Below are 14,626 nucleotides of genomic sequence, written 5' to 3'. Positions count from 1 at the left end.
AACACTTAGTATATGCCAGGCGCTGTGCTAAACACCTCACACATTTATCCTATTTTCAGCTGTACCCAAGCCAGGTATTACTTCCTGTGGGTTAGTTCACGAAGAATCAGGTTAATTAAAGGGCCCCATGTCACACCGCTAGGAAATGACAGAGCTGGGACTTGAACCTAGGCCTCCAGGGCCTGAGTTCTTCAACACTCCAGTGTACCGCTCAGTGGAAAGGGCTTTTTCAGACTTTGAATGAGGACCTGTGCTTCCCAAGAGCTGAGACTGTCCCCGTCAACCCACATGCCCAACAGAAAGTTCTGGGTATTTAGACAGCAGCTGTCTACCTGTCTAAACATCCTATGACAGCTCTTCTGAGAACTGGCCCAGATGGGCTGTATGATCATGCAGAGTGAGCGTGTCCTCGTGGAGAGGGCAGGGTGCCTACCTGTGGAGCCCAGGAGAGAAATTCAACAAACGAGAACATGCCGCGGTTGGCAGACTGCTGAGGCTGGGCTGAATGAGAGGACCGGGGACGTCGGGGGTCAGGGTCTTGACTGTGGAGTGGGAGTCTGGGAAGACAAATCTGAGTCCAAAGTTCCCTTCCTGGGACTTCCCTGGTGGCCCAGTGGTTAAGACCCTGCGCTTCCAATGCCGGGGGGCTCGGGTTCAGTCCCTGGTCAGGGAAGTTCCACATGCCATGCGGCGCGGCCCAGAAAAAAAAAAAAGTTCCCTTCCTGGTCCTGGCAAGCGTGGAGCGGGCTGCTGGGGGTCTGTGTAGCTAGGAGGGTGGTTAGAAGAGCACATTCTCAGGCCCTGATGTTTCCTAAAAGCTCCTGTGGGAGAAAAGGAGCGGCAATTAGGAAGTCAAGCACCTTCTTATATCAGAATTGGCAACCGTGCCTAAATTCCAACCTTTCATTTCCTTATGTAAATCCATCTATAAAAAGGGAGCTGCAATACCAGCGCACCGGGTAACTGCTTGGTGGCCTGGGATACCCGGAGGCCTGGTCTGGTCCCAGCCCACCCCTGAGCCAGCCTGTGCCTCTCCATGTATCTCTGGGCTGGACTTGCTATCCATTTACTCCTTTTTTTAAATACATTTTAAAAAATTTATTTTATTTACTTATTTATTTTTGACTGCGTTGGGTCTTCGTTGCTGCACGCGGACTTTCTCTAGCTGCGGCGAGTGGGGGCTACTGTTCGTTGCAATGCACAGGCTTCTCATTGCAGTGGCTTCTCTTGCTGAGGAGCTTGGGCTCTAGGTGTGCGGGCTTCAGTAGCTGTGGCACGCGGGCTCAGTAGTTGTGGCTCACGGGCTCTAGAGCGCAGGCTCAGTAGTTGTGGCTCACGGGCTTAGTTGCTCCACAGCATGTGGGATCTTCCCGGACCAGGGCTTGAACCCGTGTCCCCTGCATTGGCAGGCGGATTCTTAACCACTGCGCCACCAGGGAAGCCCCTCATTTACTCTTAATGCTTCCCCCTGATGAGGACAAACAGGAGGAAAAAAGAAAGGGCAATAGCAAGGTTGCTATTGCAAATGAGCTGAGAAATGACCTTCTAAAAGGGCTCTCGATCTGGCCTCTGGTAGATGTCTGTTGGGGTGTCTGCCCAGCCTAGACCTTCCTCAGGAGAGAAAGAAGTTTAGGGCTTGCAGTGGGCTGACTGGTGGCCCCAAAGATCTCAGGCTCTAATCCCTGGGACCTGAGAATGTTACCTTACAAGGTAAAGTTTTGCGGATAGAAGGATTTTGAGTTGAGACTATCCTCGCCCTAAATGCCATCTGTAAGTGTACTTTTAAGTGAGAGACAGTAGGAGATTATATACAAAGAAGAGGCGGAGGCAGTGACCACAGAGGCAGGACAAGAGTGACGCACCTACAAGTCAAGGGATGCCAGCAGCTTCTGTGGTTAGAGTCTTTTGAACTCCTTGGCTTTTCAGCTCCTAGGCTGTAAGATTTGAATCAGCAAATGCCCCAAGGAGAAAAGCTGCACCAACTGTCAAGCTTGTGTCTGTGTTTCCCTTCTCTCCAGAACTTGGCCCACATGTCTTGGTGTCTCTCTAACATTCAGATGCCAGCGAACAGATGTTTTCTTACTTTATCCAGGTTTTCTAAAATTTCTTTAGACTTCACCTGATCTTATGTTATTATTGAACTATCATCTCAATTACCCCTAGGAAGAAAATTTACAATTTTTAGAGAAAAGGGAACTGTTGGTAGGAATGTAAACTGGTGCAGCCACTGTGGAAAACAGTATGGAGGGTTCTCAAAAAACTAAAAATAGAACTACCACATGACCTCGCAACTCCACTCCTGGGTATAAATCCAAAAAAGACAAAAACATGTGTTTTCAAAAACGTATTTGAAAAGATACATGCACCCCAATGTTCGGAGCATCATTATTTACAATTATCAAGATATGGAAGCAACCTAAGTGTCATCAAGAGATGAATGGATAGGGCTTCCCTGGTGGCGCAGTGGTTAAGAGTCCACCTGCCGATGCAGGGGACATGGGTTCGTGCCCCGGTCCAGGAAGATCCCACATGCTGCTGAGTGGCTGGGCCCGTGAGCCATGGCCGCTGAGCCTGTGCGTCCGGAGCCTGTGCTCCGCAACGGGAGAGGCCACAACGGTGAGAGGCCCGTGTACCGCCAAAAAAAAAAAAAAAGAGAGATGAATGGATAAAGAAGATGTGGTACATATAACCAATGGCATACTACTCAGCCTTAAAAAAGAACGAAATTTTGCCATTTGCAGCAACATGGATGGACTTGGAGGGCATTGTGGTAAGTGAAATAAGTCAAACAAAAACAAATACTGTAGGATATCACCTATATATGGAATCTAAAAAATACAAAAAACGACCGAATATAACAAAAAAGAAGGAGAGTCACAGATACAGAGAACAAACTAATGGTTGCCAGTGTGGAGGGGGAGGAGGGGGCAGTACAGGGGTGGGGAAGTGAGGGATGTGAACTACTGGGTGTATGATAGGCTCAAGGATGTATTGTACAACACAGGGAATATAGCCAATATTTTGTAATAACTGTAAATGTAAAGTAACCTTTAAAAAGTATATAAAAATTGTTTTAAAAAGAAATCATATTGAAAATCGGAAACAATTTAAATGTCCATCAACAGGAAAATGCACATATAAATTATTGTATTTCCTTACATGGGAATCCTACATAGCGAGGAAAAAAAGGGGATGCCAGCAGCCACCAGAGCTGGAAGAGGCAAGGGATGGATTCCTCCCTAGAGCATCCAAGGGAGTTTGGTCCTTCTGAAAAACCTTGATTGCAGCCTAGCTGATGCTGATTTGGGGCTCCCGGCCCCCAGACCCATGAGAGAATACGTTTGTTGTTTTCGGCCACTAAGCTTGTGAGAATTCATTACCATGTTTAGCAAACCAACACGGGGCTCAATCTTCAACTCATTAGAGACCAGCCCCCGCTTTGATCTGAACACTTCTGGACTCTTCCTGTAAGGCAGGAGTGCTGTGGAAATTGCACGAAGGACCTTAGTTGTTTTGTACGTGTGGAAACAATCAAATAGAAAATTATTCACGTTGTTCAGAGAATAGCTCATGGATGTTTAGTACGTAAAATGTGGAGCATGGATGCACCTCCGTCTAAAAGGAAGGCAGGGAGAATGTTAGCCGGGAATGGTAACAATAGGCTGGAGCCCTGAGTAGTGCCTAGGAAGACAAGGAAGTTATCTGCAAAAGTAAATTAAAACCAAAGCAGGAGGTCACTTTCACCTCAAAATTCCCGAAGGCACACTCGTCCTGCTTGCTCACTGGTTCAGACTTACCAGAGCTCTCTATCTTTTGACTACGAAAAAAGCTAAAAAGGTAAAAACCAGAAGAAAGACCCTGGCCCTTCCTTTCCTCTCCACCGTGTTTTTGTTCTTAGGGTAAATATAAGAAAGGCAGAGACAGGGGAGAAAAATCAAAAGCCACCCACCTGTTCATGGGCCCTAACTGGCCCCAGGGCTATGAAAGAGCAAAGAAAATTCCCTCCTAGCACTCCCACCCCACCCAAAAGGAGGAATCTCAGCAGCCACGTTGGTGCCATGTGACCTCCGCCCTCTCAAGTCACAGCTGATAGGTATGTGTTCACCTGACCCAGGAGAACCAATCAGAAGCTGGGCTGGGCTAGGCTCATCTCTCCCAGGTCCTGGGTTGGGCAATGTGGTATCAGGGATTAGGGGGCCACAGGTGAGTGAAGCAGGGGACGTACCTCAGCACAGAGAGAAGCTGACTGCTGAAAGAGGCAGACATGAAGATGAGACCTCAGACATAGCTGTCTCCTGATGACTTTCTGGTCTTTGGTCCTGATCCCTTGGAAAGCCCAGGTGTACTTCTGCCCCTGGGTTCCACAAGAAATGCTGTGTCCTCCCAATAAATCCCCCTTTTAAGCTCGGATCCTAAATTTAGCCCATGTCCTTGAAGGTGGGCCCTGCCTTTGCATCATACCAGGCGGCGCTGGGCCCACAGTGGATACTCCGCCTGGTCTCAATTTTGATTTTCACTTTTCTCAGACCAGCTGCAGTTCTGAAAAGGGGAGCCACAAGCAGATGCTCGAGGTAAAAGGTCGTGCTGGAGCACAGCTGTGACTGCAGTGCAGAGCGCTGCCGGCTGTGTGTGCAGCGAAGTCAGCTGCATCCACCCCCAGATAAGTACTGAGCTCCACAGATATGTGCCAGGGTACTGTTCTGGGTTCTGGGGATAAAGCATGAAGCCCTGCTCTCCATGGGAAGGGTCCTTGCTTGGACAGTGTTTCCCAAAGTGGGTCCAATGGCCTCAGGTGACAATGACCATGGTCATTTTGGACTGGCTACTTGCACTGGATATAATAAACCTGAAAGCCACCAGGGAGCCATGTGCACAGAGAAAGCTGGTCTGCAAGAGGAGACTCATGAAGCAGAGGTTCACGGAGAAAACAGTCCTTCATAGAAAGAGATCTGGGTTCTCCTTAGCCTGGCCTCACTCACTGTCCTATAGGATGCCCCAGGCTACTTTCAATAAAGTCCTATCTTATGCTTAAACGAATTGCAGTGGGTTTCTGTTGCTTGATGCCAAATGTCCTGAGACGCCTTGGTTGGATGAACACGTGTGAGATGGGAAAGCTAAAATAAACCCGCAACCGTGGAGCAAAACTGAAAATGGGACACAGCTTTATCCCTGGAAATGGATGGATCAATCGAAACCACAGGCCATAAAGGGCAGTACATGAAGAGCCCTTCTGAGGATTAATGGTCTCATTCGTTGCCTTAGGGGCCCTGGCCAGGCCCATTTAGCTCCTAGGACAAGTTGTGCTGAGTATTTAAGTGTGGAGGTACAAAAGGACAGCCCCTGTTCTGTATGCAAGCGCAGAGGGCGAGAGATGGGCTTTCGATTGCGGAGGACTTTGTTTTAATCCAAGCACTGCTGCTTCCCAGAAGGATGATCGTGGGCTAATAATTTGATCCCTCGGAGCCTTCCTCTCTACACCAGCAAAATGGAGTTTCCTGATTTAGAGCACCTGAGGAAACCACAGACAAAGTGCCAAAGCTACACCTGACACAGAGTGGTGGTGGTGGGGGAGTTGCCACGTGGTGGCTGTGACTAGACCACAGTCTCCTGATGTAGAACTTGAAGATTCAAGCACTTCTCCAAGTGTGAGCCTCACACTCATTTCTGAAAACGTGTTTTGGGAAAATTCACCAGGCGCCACCAATAGTTTGCAAGGAATCTTCACATAAAGCCATCTCCAGGAAAACGGCAGCAGGGCCACGTAGGTAAGACCAGTTGAGGCAGCCCTGGGGTCAGCCTTGCACAAGGCTTGGTTCCTCAAGGTACGTGATGGCAACTCTCACGGCGTCCGTTTTGTTTGTTTTCAGTCTAACGCCGAGTTGTCTGTGTATTCAGAGCTAAGTGGCTGGTACTAGGAGCCACGGCCATCAGGATTCTAGCCACCGTCTTCGTGGTGAGTCCCCAAGCACAGTTGCCAGGATTTTAATGGGAAAATGTCCCTGATTAGCTACATTTGGGAATCTCCAAGTTGAACAAAGTCTATTCATTCAACACATTTTTATGGAGCACCTACTATGTGCCACATGCTAGGGATAATCTGCAAACAAATGGATCAAATCCCTGCTGACACAGAGGGCACATCTTGGGTAGAGGGGGGACATAAAATAAACCGATAAATAAAAATATGATGCAATGTCAGAAAATGAGAAGTGCTGTGAAGAAAAATGAGGCAGGGTAAAGGATAGATGAGAAGGGATCACAGATCTGGGCGATCAGGAAAAGTCTCTGAGGGAAATAACATTGCAGAAAAGTGACGAGTGAGCCACATGGATATCTGGGTGCAGAGAATTCCAGAAAATCTCTCAAATGTCTGTGCGCATTATGAATCTCCAAACAGGTGCTGTATGACGTCGCATTTCCCAAACCCATTTGGCCACAGAAACTCTTTTTCCCCACAGAGCATCTTCCAGGGTCAGCTTTCACAGAACACCCTGCAGGGAATGGTGATGGATCCAAATCTGATATTCTGCAGGGGGAGAAATGGGCCCAGAGCAGACAAGGGTTGTCCAAAGTCCTACAGCTCATTGATGAAGTTATCCATTAGCTTTCTCACTGTGTGGCATTCAGATCACAGATCACCAGTAAGGGCAAGCCACTAAGATGGCCCAGCTCCTGACAGCGGTGGCGGTGGGCAGCGGGGTAGAACCAAGTTCATGGGTCCAGGATGAGCCAGGTGCAGGTGCCTGGAACCTCCAGCTCAGACCTCCCTGTGTCCACTCCCCGACAGGGAAGCGTGTGCCTCTAATGGGAAGCCTGCACCCCCTCGTGACAGCCTCATGGCAGAGGAGTGGATGCTTTCCAAAGTTCTTGCCACCTGTGTGGGTGGTGGTTTGCAAGGCACTGTCAGACCATTCAGAAGCACCTTTCACGCTGAGCCGACAGGAGAAAGCCATTCCCCGGTTTCTTTGTAGCAATGCAGCTGGCCTAGGAAGCGATGTCCGAGAGTGCCTGAAGATGGGATGGTACGTGACAGCGAGCCACAGCACATCAGGCTCAGATCCTCCAATAACTGAAGGAGAGTAGTGGTCAGGAAACCTGCTCTCCTTGGACATTGCGAAGCAAGCTGACCCAGAGAGGGAGGGAAAGATAGGGAAATACGAGCGCACAATACATAGATGCAAATTTCTCCAGAAAAGCCACTAGAGAGAACACGTATACACGTGCCCCAGACACCTTTAAAACGTAGCCCTGGCAACAGGAGTTTCCTCGGGGCCAACCCGCCTGACTGCCATGTGTGTCATCAGACCCCTGGAACTCTGCACTTTCCAGGAAGGCAGTTAGGTGGATGACATGCTGATACAAGCCTACCAGCTCCCAGATGCAACATGTGACAAAACGTTCTCAACTTGCAGGGACACTGTTAAGGATTCAAGGCAACGCCAGAACTGAATGTTCTCACCTCAGATCAGTGGTTCTCAACCAGGATTGGTTTTGCCCCCCCAGGGGACATTTGGCAAAATCACAGTGGCCGGAGGGGGAGCTGCTGCTGGCATCTAGACTGTTTTCCTATCCGTCCCCAATCCAGAACTATAATATCAAATTCTCCATGGCATGATATAAACAGACTTCTCTTCCCTTTCTCCTTTTCTCTATCTCCAGTCCCAACTCTGTGCATTAAAACCTGGAATTTAATTGTAACATAAAAAATGTGGGAAAGAAAAGAGTCAGTAGTAGTTACAAACTCAAATTGATTTTGAGAAGTTTTAGATTATTTAAAAGCATCCTTGGAACTAATGGAGAGTGAATAACAACAACAAAACCAACTAGAATACAATTTGGGAAGCAAAAGTTATGGCAAAAACCCTTCTGGGCTATAGGTCTTCCTTATCAGAAAAAAGAACCAATGTCAAACAATACAGCATGCATCTCAGAGATAACCTAGGCTCAATACTGTATAACATTTGGGAGGTGCGTGGGAACTTTAAACGCAAGAAAATGTCCTTAGTGTTTATCCTCAAGATGACTTATTTCAGAATGCATCTTGATGATTATGTCCAGTCAAGGAAAATCATCAGCATCTACTTTAACAAAACACAAAAGAGAGAAAAATCATATAATAATGTAAGAGCAAGCTTTTTCCTTCACTTTTTGGGTAAAACTTGACAAGCTGTGAATATATGTGTTGGTAAGAGAAATTGTGTGAATACTTGATATAAACAAGTGAATAAATGTACCTGCCTGGGCTTCCCTGGTGGCGCAGTGCTTAAGAATCCGCCTGCCAATGCAGGGGACACGGGTTCGAGCCCTGGTCTGGGAAGATCTCACATGCCGCTGAGCAACTAAGCCCGTGCGCCACAACTACCGAGCCTGTGCTCTAGAGCCCGTGAGCCACAACTACTGAGCCCACGTGCCACAACTACTGAAGCCCATGTGCCTAGAGCCCGTGCTTCGCAACAAGAGAAGCCACCGCAATGAGAAGCCTGCGCACCGCAACGAAGAGAAAGCCAGTGCACAGCAAAAAAGACCCAACGCAGCCAAAAATAAAAATAAATGTACCTGCCTTATCTAAATGCTGCCTCTTTCAAAGCTGAACAGCAACCACAAAAAAGATAAAAGCTGCATTTTTTTTTGTTTCTGACAAATTAGTTGTCTGTTTTAAAAATCAGATTCAAAGTATGAGCCCACAAATTGACTGTTTGATTAGGAAAGGACACACCATTCTAGCAGTTGCCAGTGATAAATTCATTTTAGCACCAAATGGGTTCTTTTAAATCAGCACAAAAGCATCAGAGAGAAAGATTCAGGAATGCACATCTCACAGGAGATGCTGTGAGCAGAAGAGAGCAATAATTTGAAAGGTAATGCTAAGTTTATTGAAAATATCCACTCAACCAATTAAAATGGCAAAGAGGAATTGGGACCAAAAAAATCTAACTGCTATTTACGATAAAAGTTGATTTTGATGTTTATTTCCCGAGTTTAAAAAAAAATAAATTTAAGACCTAAGAGTTTTCCATTGACCTGAAAGCAGTAAAAATTGTCCATTCATCTTCCCTCAGGCCAATAATAGAAAGGTCTCAAGCGGCAGAATAGGAGCCAGAAATAAGATTGAAGGGGAAACAGTAAGGAGATGCACATCAAATGACTAAATTCTATGTAGGTTAAAAACAGACCATCTCATCATGAGAGATTACTACAAGCAACTCTATGCCAATAAAATGGACAATCTGGAAGAAATGGACAAATTCTTAGAAATGCACAACCTGCCAAGACTGAATCAGGAAGAAATAGAAAATATGAACAGACCAATCACAAGCACTGAAATTGAAACTGTGATTAAAAATCTCCCAACAAACAAAAGCCCAGGACCAGATGGCTTCACAGGTGAATTCTATCAAACATTTAGAGAAGAGCTAACACCTGTCCTTCTCAAACTCTTCCAAAATATAGCAGAGGGAGGAACACTCCCAAATTCCTTCTACGAGGCCACCATCACCTTGATACCAAAACCAGACAACGATGTCACAAAGAAAGAAAACTACAGGCCAATATCACTGATGAACATAGATGCAAAAATCCTCAACAAAATACTAGCAAACAGAATCCAACAGCACATTAAAAGGATCATACACCATGATCAAGTGGGGTTCATTCCAGGAATGCAAGGATTCTTCAATATACGCAAATCTATCAATGTGATAAACCATATTAACAAATTGAAGGAGAAAAACCATACGATCATCTCAATAGATGCAGAGAAAGCTTTTGACAAAATTCAACACCCATTTATGATAAAAACCCTGCAGAAAGTAGGCATAGAGGGAACTTTCCTCAACATAATAAAGGCCATATATGACAAGCCCACAGCAAACATCATCCTCAATGGTGAAAAACTGAAAGCATTTCCACTAAGACCAGGAACAAGACAAGGTTGCCCACTCTCACCACTCTTATTCAACATAGTTTTGGAAGTGTTAGCCACAGCAATCAGAGAAGAAAAGGAAATAAAAGGAATCCAAATCGGAAAAGAAGAAGTAAAGCTGTCACTGTTTGCAGATGACATGATACTATACATAGAGAATCCTAAAGATGCTACCAGAAAACTACTAGAGCTAATCAATGAATTTGGTAAAGTAGCAGGATACAAAATTAATGCACAGAAATCTCTGGCATTCCTATATACTAATGATGAAAAATCTGAAATTGAAATCAAGAAAACACTCCCATTTACCACTGCAACAAAAAGAATAAAATATCTAGGAATAAACCTACCTAAGGAGACGAAAGACCTGTATGCAGAAAATTATAAGACACTGATGAAAGAAATTAAAGATGATACAAATAGATGGAGAGATATACCATGTTCTTGGATTGGAAGAATCAACATTGTGAAAATGACTCTACTACCCAAAGCAATCTATAGATTCAATGCAATCCCTATCAAACTACCACTGGCATTTTTCACAGAACTAGAACAAAAAATTTTGCAACTTGTATGGAAACACAAAAGACCCCGAATAGCCAAAGCAATCTTGAGAACAAAAAATGGAGCTGGAGGAATCAGACTCCCTGACTTCAGACTATACTACAAAGCTACAGTAATCAAGACAGTATGGTACTGGCACAAAAACAGAAAGATCAATGGAACAGGATAGAAAGCCCAGAGATAAACCCATGCACATATGGACACCTTATCTTTGATAAAGGTGGCAGGAATGTACAGTGGAGAAAGGACAGCCTCTTCAATAAGTGGTGCTGGGAAAACTGGACTGGTACATGTAAAAGTATGAGATTAGATCACTCCCTAACACCATACACAAAAATAAGCTCAAAATGGATTAAAGACCTAAATGTAAGGCCAGAAATTATCAAACTCTTAGAGGAAAACATAGGCAGAACACCCTATGACATAAATCACAGCAAGATCCTTTCTGACCCACCTCCTAGAGTAATGGAAATAAAAACAAAAATAAACAAATGGGACCTAATGAAACTTCAAAGCTTTTGCACAGCAAAGGGAACCATAAACAAGACCAAAAGACAACCCTCAGAATGGGAGAAAATATTTGCAAATGAAGCAACTGACAAAGGATTAATCTCCAAAATTTACAAGCAGCTCATGCAGCTCAATAACAAAAAAACAAACAAGCCAATCCAAAAATGGGCAGAAGACCTAAATAGACATTTCTCCAAAGAAGATATACAGACTGCCAACAAACACATGAAAGAATGCTCAACATCATTAATCATTAGAGAAATGCAAATCAAAACTACAATGAGATATCATCTCACACCAGTCAGAATGGCCATCATCAAAAAATCTAGAAACAATAAATGCTGGAGAGGGTGTGGAGAAAAGGGAACACTCTTGCACTGCTGGTGGGAATGTGAATTGGTTCAGCCACTATGGAGAACTGTATGGAGGTTCCTTAAAAAACTACAAATAGAACTACCGTATGACCCAGCAATCCCACTACTGGGCATATACCCTGAGCAAAGCAAAATTCAAAAAGAGTCATGTGCCAAAATGTTCATTGCAGCCCTATTTACAATAGCCCGGAGATGGAAACAACCTAAGTGCCCATCATCGGATGAATGGATAAAGAAGATGTGGCACATATATACAATGGAATATTACTCAGCCATAAAAAGAAACGAAATTGAGCTATTTGTAATGAGGTGGATAGACCTAGAGTCTGTCATACAGAGTGAAGTAAGTCAGAAAGAAAAAGACAAATACCGTATGCTAACACATATATATGGAATTTAAGAAAAAAAAAATGTCATGAAGAGCCTAGGGGTAAGACAGGAATAAAGACGCAGACCTACTGGAGAACGGACTTGAGGATATGGGGAGGGGGAAGGGTGAGCTGTGACAGGGCGAGAGAGAGGCATGGACATATATACACTAACAAACGTAAGGTAGATAGCTAGTGGGAAGCAGCCGCATGGCACAGGGACATTGGCTCGGTGCTTTGTGACAGCCTGGAGGGGTGGGATAGGGAGGGTGGGAGGGAGGGAGACGCAAGAGGAAAGACATATGGGAACATATGTATATGTATAACTGATTCACTTTGTTATAAAGCAGAAACTAACACACCATTGTAAAGCAATTATACCCCAATAAAGATGTTAAAAAAAATTTTTTTTAAAAAACAAAAAAAAACCAGACCATCTCATTGTCCTGCTTCATGTATAGCTGAATTCTCAGATGTGTACATTTTTATATGTACTTCCTTTCACTGAAACATATAAGTAAGAGGAATATGATTTTATCTCTATGGACTTCTTCAAGTCAGGGTTTCTCAGCTTTGGCACTAATGACATTTGGTGCCGGAGAGCATTTATGTGAGGGGGGAGCCGTCCTGTGCACTGTAGGATGTTTAGCAGCATCCCTGGCCTCTACCTACTGGATACCAGTAGCTCCTCCCAGGTGTGACAATCAAAAATGTCTCTAGACATTGTCAAAAGTCCCCTGGGAGGCAAAATATTCCTAACTGAGAGCTACAGCTTTAAGTCTACTGGGGGGAAATGCAGTACGGAGAAGTAGAAATAAACAGTATCAGCTGGGTGGCAATTTTCATGTTTGTAAAAGGAAGATGTTGGTAACTGCATTCAGTCACAGGACTGGAAGAATCAAATGACTAAACTATAACGTTATATGTAATGAAAATGCTACAAAAGGGAGAGTTTTGAATAGGAATGGTGCTAGAGCTCATTTTGTCCAACTTCCTTGTACAGAGAAGGAAAACTGAGAGGCAGAGTTGTTTGTCTAAAGACCACACCAACGCAATACAAACATAGGTGGTTACAATTAAATACTGCGTAGTTTCCACCTGGAAAAACAAAAACACAGGCCCCAACCTGCATGAACCCCTGAGGTGGCATAGTATGAGCCTCAAACCAAATAATGAGTTCAGTGGATTAAAACACATCTACACTGTTTAAATCAAAGATTCCTAATGATTTTTTTTTTTTTTTTTTTTCTTTTTGCAGTACCCGGGCCACTCACTGTTGTGGCCTCTCCCGTTGCGGAGCAACAGGCTCCGGACGCGCAGGCTCAGCGGCCATGGCTCACGGGCCCAGCCGCTCCGCGGCATGTGGGATCTTCCCGGACCGGGGCACGAACCCGTGTCCCCTGCATCGGCAGGCGGACTCTCAACCACTGCGCCACCAGGGGAGCCCACTAATGATATTTTTTAAAACTCACTGGTCACTTTGGCAGTTGCTTCTTTGAATACTGACACATAGAAGGAAAGAACCAATCTTTTATTCTGCCTTTCCTGAACCAACTGTATTTTATGATAAACAAAAATGGTTGATGAAGGATTCTAGCTAATAATTACCAAAGGAATAACAATCAGAAAAAATTCACGACTCTGTGACCCCACAAGAAATACGGATCCAGGGAATGATCCTCAAAGGATGCTAAAACTATTAGGCAAAAAGTTGATGGATGAGCTCAAGTGCCCACTTACAAATGAATGGATAAAACAAGGTATATACACACAATGAAATATTATTCAGCCTTAAAAAGGAAGGAAATTCTGACACATGCTACAACATGGATGAACCTTGAGGATATTATGTTCAGTGAAATAAGCCAATCACAAAAAAAAACAAATACTGTATGATTCCACTTATATGAGGTCCCTAGCGTAGCGAGATTCATAGAAGTAGAAAATAGATGGGTGGTTGCCAGGGGCTGGGGTAAGGGGAAAATGGAGAGTAGTTGTTTAAGGAGTACAGAGTTTCGGTTTTACATGATGAAAAGCTTTTGGAGGTTGGTTAAACAACAATGTGAATATCCTTAACATTAGTGAACTGTATATTTTTAAATGGTTAAGATGGTAAATGTTATGTATATTTTACCATAATTAAAAATTAAAAATGTTAATTATTGGGGGAAAAAAAGCTGTTGGGGACTTTGTAATGGATGGCTCAGTCTGTTAGCACTCGACCTACAGTTCAATCTCAATATCGTTAAAAACGGGATGACCAGACATTATGTGCTCACTGTGCGATGCAGGACGGCTCACACAGCACCGCCTATGAAGGCGTCTGGACAACAAAAAGACTTTGATCTCCTCAGACCTCTAGATCTAACTATTAGTTTACAGGAACATGGGGAAAAGAGGAACAAGTTAACTGAAACCAAGAAGAAGTGATCAGCCAAATCCAGGATGTGAATGTTCTACAGGACAAAAGACCCAGTTTCTCCAACAAATCAGTGGCTGGGGGATAAAAAAGGTCAGGGGCGGGGAGTTGCTGTTACAGAATTAAAGACATTTCAGAGACATAACAACCAAATGTGATGTGTGGACCTTGTCTGGATCCTGATTCTAACAAACCAACAGTAAAAAAGATATCTCTGAGAGAATCAAGGAAATGTGAGCATGGACTGAATATTAGATGATACTCAGGAATGATTATAAGTATTTTTAGCTGTGATAATGTCAAGGCGGGGATAAAGTAAAGAAAAAAAAGTCCTTTCAGTTAGGATGTCTTTATGGGTGAAATGACACAACTTGCTCTAAATTAACCTAGAAAAAAACTCAAAAAGGAAGAAAAAAGAATGAGAGAACATTGGGAAAATGTTGAAGCTGGATGAATACATGGAGTTAAT

This window comes from Monodon monoceros, unplaced genomic scaffold (assembly GCF_005190385.1).
Source record: "Monodon monoceros isolate NGI ecotype Baffin Bay Population unplaced genomic scaffold, NGI_Narwhal_1 Super_Scaffold_18, whole genome shotgun sequence".
Lineage (NCBI taxonomy): Eukaryota > Metazoa > Chordata > Mammalia > Artiodactyla > Monodontidae > Monodon > Monodon monoceros.
Note: the sequence above shows the minus strand (reverse complement) of the source record.